We start from the raw sequence: 6,000 nt of genomic DNA, 5'->3' as shown, positions 1-6,000 counted from the left end.
CACTCAATGTTGATGAGTGATAGACAATTTTCAAGTTGGAAGTGCAGTCAATTAGTCTCTATGCAGCCTATACATTAATAATCTGCTAGTCAAAATTAAATACTCTGTCAGATACTTTGTACAAATATCAAGATATATTATCTTTACAAAAATCTTACAGTCTACTGTCTGAAAAAAATAAATAAGATAAGCCAGGTTTCTGGTAGTTATGTTGAATGATAAACATTTTCATTATTACAATATGTAGTCTAAAAATTCCAGAGTATGGAAGTTAGAATAACTGGTTTATATTTCTTGTATTTTCCTTTTCTTCCTTTTTGAAGATAGGAATAACAGTAGATCTCATCCAGTCATTTGCAGTTCACTGGAATATCTTGCAAAACAATGGTTCTCATGGTTAGGATTGGAGGTTAGCAAGCCTGCATTCGAGAGCAAGTATCAAACCTTGGTGGGGATTTGCCATAGCTGGGGGGAAGGGGATTTGGGAAAAGCAGCAACGGCACAACAAATAATGGCAGCAAACAGCAGTGGCAGTCCCACCATACTTAATCAGTGACATGCCGGGAGGCTGAGAGCCAGCTGCCAATCAGCTGTTTGACGGTGAAGGCTCCAGCTCCTACCAGGTGGAGGCAGTGTGCAATAGTGGCATTTACGGTTGCCTGTTCCAGCTGATTGGTGGTGCGCTGGAATGTCGAGATCCAGCTGACCAGTGGTGGCTGTAACAGAATGGGAGTGGCCGACAGAGTGGAGCATTAGCAGTGTTGTAGTGCCGCAGGTCAGTCAGTGAGGAGGTTGGGGAGGAACATGGACCAGTTCTGGAGTCTGGGCAAGGCTCGGACAAAAGTTCTGTGTCAGAGGCAGAGCGGGGACCAGGACCATCTAGCGTCAGACTCTGGAGCATCCAGAGCAGTGGTGGGTTTCTGCCGGGTCACACCGGTTCGGGCGAACCGGATCGTGAACGGACCCGGAAGTAACCGGACCTGGAAGTAACTTCTGGGAACTGGCACCGGCCCTGTCGCTCGATCGCCCTTGCCGTTCCGACGCAGCTCGCTCACTCCCCTGCCCATCCGCACTAAACTAGGCTAGCCCAGCCCGCCGCTCACTGATTGGCTGGAGTCCAGCCATCAGTGAGCGGGCTGGAGGCGACCCGTTTAAAAGTGGGTCCTCCATTTCAAAACTCCCTTCCCTTCGCCTTCCAGGAGCTTGCTGCTTCCCTCAGGTAAGCAACTAAGCACGAGGGGGGTGGCGGGAGGCTAGCTTCCGCAACGGAAGGCCTTCAGGCCTTCCCTTGCTGAAGCAGCGGGCTGGCGGGGTGGCCGTGGCGGCAGGTGGTAAGCTTCTGCAAGGGGAGGCCCTCAGGCCTTTCCTCGCTGAAGCAGCGGGCTGGCAGGGGCGGTGCGGGTGGCGGGCGGTGAGCTTCCTCGCGGGGAGGCCTTCAGGCCTTCCCTCACTGAAGCGGCGGGCTGGCGGGGGCGGCGCGGGTGGCAAGCTTCCGTGAGGGAAGGCCAAAAGCCCCCCACCCCCTCTCTCCAGCCTCGCCTGGCTGGCTAAGCCTGCCAGGCGACCTGCTTAGTGACAGTCTTACCTGTCCTGCTGCCTCTCTGCCTGTCTGCTGCCTGTTACATCCATCCATCGCATCAGAGTGCTGCTGATTCTGCCTGCTGGTAAGTAACCCATTTTTTTTCTTTTATTTTTTTAATGTATTCTAAAATAATATTTTATTTATTGTGCGTAGAATTTTTAAAAATAATTTTACTTAAAAGTATTGAGTATAGAATATTTTAAAATGGTTTACTTCAATTTATTGTGTGTGGATTCTTTTTTTAAATTGTCTTAGACTATTTTAAAAAAGATTCTATCCAAAATAAATTAAAATAAACCATTTTAAAATATTCTATACTCAATACTTTAAAATGTATTGTACATAGAATTGTTTTAAATCATTTTATTGTAATTTATTCTGTATGGAATATTTTTAATGGTTTCATTTTAAATTATTGTGCGTGGAATAGTTTGAAATGGTTACAGTATAAATTATTGCTGGTTGAATACTTAACAGTGGTTTTGAAGGATTTTTTTTATTTATAAAATATCTTTTTAAAATTATTTTTTGGGAATTTTTATTTGTTAATTATTTATAAAATATATTTACTTCAAGAAATGTTATTCCTTTTTCCAAATGTTTTCTTTGTGATGCAATATGTTGCTTAAAAGTGTTCAGACCAGGTTTATGTATCTCAAAGTGGCTGCTTTTCTATGGGCAGGCCAGGTTGGTGCAAGACAGCTTTGCCAGATTTTGTGTGTTTCACCCTCGTTGTTTAGGTAATTCTGAGGAGGTTGCTGGTTCTGTGAGCATCCTGGCACTGTCCTTTATAATTTCCCACAATGCCTTGATGGTTTTTATTCCAGTGGCTTTGTCTTTCCTGTCCTTAGGGTTAGGAAAAAAAACTGGTTTCATTTGCAGTCTTTTTTTTTGGGGGGGGGATTCTTATTTTTTGGTGTTTTCCTGGCACTGTCATAGTTTGTGTGGGTGTGTAATGTCCCGCAGTTATCTACGTATTAATAATGATCTAGTAATATTTCCTTATACATTTTAGGGACCTTTCCTTACATAATTGGTTTTTTCTTTCATACTTTTGGATTTCTAATTTCTGTTTCCATTAATTAGCAATTGCCAAAACAAATCCCACGTGAAAAAGTATTCAAAGCCTTCTTGATTTAATTGTCAATTTATTTATTCCTGCACATTGTAATATTTATTCATTTTCATATCTCTGTTTTTCCACTGTTGTGTAAACACAATTCCAGCAGCTGCTAACATGTGTAAAATTAAATATATATTGTACTCCCTTTCAAATAGCCAACAAAATATTTCTGGTTTTAATTCCATATCTTGCTTTACCATTGCTTCTAACCACTAACTTCTGAATAGCTACTTGGACTGACCTAAGTACTGAACCTAATTCATATATTCCTGTTTTTTGGAACTGAGAACTAAATTTCAGAAAAAGGAAATCTGTATTGCTCTGAGAATATGACATTCATTCTTGAACTATCTTCTTGGATGAAAGACTATATCTTTCCTGTTTGTTGGGGAACATCCTTCCTGAAAAGACTGTACATTGTTGGGTGAATACAGAGGTCCCTTCTGTTACCTGTAGTGTAGTCCTCAGCTTACAACCACAATTTATTTATTTTATTAAATTTGTTAGCCGCTCCCTCTCCACAAAGGGACTCGGGGCGGCGTACAATAAATAAAAACACATATTATAAAATTACACATTGTACGGAGGAGGTATAAAACACAATACAATATTACAATTACAATACAATTGAGTCCAATATTGTTTTATTTCTTCTGCAGTTAGTATTATTTAACAGGATGAAGAGGCAACAGAGCATGACCGCTAGGACAGTCATCTTTCCTATGTAAGTAGCTGTTTTATTGCTTTGTGTGCTTGTTTCATCCTTAATATAGTAGTGCAAGCAATTTGCCTATTACTAGCGAATCTTGGTAAAGAGACTGCTCTCAGCAGACATGTTTTTGGTCCAATACAGCCAGACCCTGCCACTTGTTCTAACGTGTGAAGCTCCCCCATTTGGCATCAGAGCCATCCTCAGCCATTGCATGCCCAATGGAACTGAGGCGCTCATCGCCTATTACTCGCAAAACTTGTCTGCTGCCGAGTGGAACTACAGGCAACTGGACTGTGAGGCTCTGGCTGTAGTCTCCGGCATTAAAAGGTTCCACGAATACCTCTGCAGCTGTGATTTCAAACTCATCACGAACCACAAACCTCTACTGGGCTTGCTGGCTGGGAACCGGCCTACTCCTGCTTCTTTGTCGCTGTGAATGACCAGATGGACAATCTTCCTTGCAGCCTAGAGTTATCATCTTGTCCATCGACCTGGCTCTACATTGGGGCATGCAAACGCCTTGAGTTGATGCCCAATTCCTGAACTGCTTGCAGATCCTACCCCTGAGATGCCAGTCCTCCTCATTGACTGTCTAGAGACTGGTCCTGTCTCATCTAGTGATGTTGCCTGCCATTTGGCAAAAGACTCCACTCTCAAACAGGTTTTGAACTGGGTGTGGAGGGGTCTGAGTTTAAAATGTTTTACTGCAAACGTGATGAGCTGCCTGTAATAAATGGTTGTCTACTGTGGGGGAATCTGGTCGTTGTTCCACCCAAACTGCACATTGCAGTATTAGAGGCTTTGCACATAGGGCATCCTGGAATTGTCAGGATGAAGTCTTTGGCCAGGAGTTATATGTGGTGGCCTAACATGGAAAGGGAGATAGAAGAATGGGTGGCTACCTGTACTAGGAGTCCAGACCAGCTCCCCCAGATGTGCCCGCTAAGAAGTGGGAGCAACCTCAAGCACCATGGTCTAGGGTGCACATAGATTTCGCTGGCCCAGTTCAAGGCCAAACTTTCTTGGCAGTTGTGGACGCCTACTAGAAATGGCTAGAAGTAGTCCTGATGACCTCTACCATGCCAGAAGCAGTCATCAAGGCACTACAGAGACTTTTTTCCACTCACGGCCTGCCCGATGTCCTGGTCTCTGACAACGGGCCCCAATTTATGGCCATGCAGTTTGAAACCTATTTAGCAACGCAGGGAATCAGACATGCCCTGGTTGCTCCATTCCATCTGGCCTCCAATGGTCAGGCAGAGAGAATGGTGAGATCTGCAAAAGAGGCCCTATCCAGGATGGGCCCAGGAGATTGGCAAACACGGGTTGATCAATTCCTCCTCATTCAGCACATCACACCAAGTGCTGCCACTGGGAGAAGCCCCCCCAACCTTCTAATGGGTTACCGGCTAAGGTCCCACTTAGACCAGCTACACCCAAACTACTCTGCCGCATTGCCCCCCAATTCGATAAGCAAAATAAGGAATTTTAGCATAGGGGATTCAGTTTACGTCCACAACTACGCTGGGGGAACTCTGTGGATTCCTGCCACAGTGATAGGCATTACTGGACCTCGCTCTTACCTAGTAGAGCTTGAGGATGGTCGGAATTGGAGAAGGCACGTTGACCAACTCCGTGGCCGTCTCTCCAACTCCAATCTTAGGCAACCAGAGGTAACTCCTGCATGAGTTAGCCAAAGCCCTACCCAAATGGAGCACAAAGTCACTCCTTCCACAGACAACTCAAGCCTGATGGTGCTGGGATACTCATCTATTAAGGTTGCAGGCCTGCAGTGAGCTCTGAGCGAACCGGCTCTAGAAGCTCCAGCCGCAGCCTGGGAAAGGTTCCAGGAGCTTCCACCAGACGAAGCAGCAGAGCCAACAGGTCAGTCCGACCTGACCGAAGAACACCCAACAACTAAACTGCGCAGGTCTGGACGAGCCACTAGAAAGCCCGCCTCTCTGCGTGACTACGTCACAAGTCGGTTGATCCCATCTAAGAGGGGCGGGGTGTTAGATACCAGAATCAGTTACAATGGTTTCCACCAAGGTCCTCTGTTCCGGCGGGAACAGAGATTCAACCTGATTGGTTGAAGGATCTGACAGCTCCCTATAAAAGGGCTGCTGTCAGACTGAACCTTTGCTGGATTGTACATAGTTCTGTTACAATAAAGAGCTGTTGCTGCCTAAGCCTGAGTGTGCCTTTCCTTTACCCAATCTAACATGCTTGACCTTGGGAGGATGGGAATGGGCTGTGGCCAGGGGTGGGCATGGCCAGCTCAACGTCACTTGTGTCAGAGACGCCTATAGTGGCCCGAGTGCTCTGTCAGAGAAAACGGGGTCCCGAGCTCTGTTTCCAGCTGTGACAGCCTCCTGTAACCCTCTGCCAGCAAAAGCGGAGCTTGGGTGGACCGCATGCAGCCCTCCCAAGCTTTGTTTTCGCTGGAAGAAGCATTGCGGGCTAGTCTTTTGCTGTTTTCAGGGTGGCTCCGTGGGCCAGATCTAAGTATCCCGTGTGCTGGTTCCAGCTCCTGGGATTTGTTTGACACCCTATTCTAATTAATCTTTGCTGAAACTTTCTAAA

This window comes from Natrix helvetica (assembly GCF_964273705.1).
Source record: "Natrix helvetica genome assembly, chromosome: 4".
Lineage (NCBI taxonomy): Eukaryota > Metazoa > Chordata > Lepidosauria > Squamata > Natricidae > Natrix > Natrix helvetica.
This window is presented reverse-complemented; position numbering follows the sequence as displayed.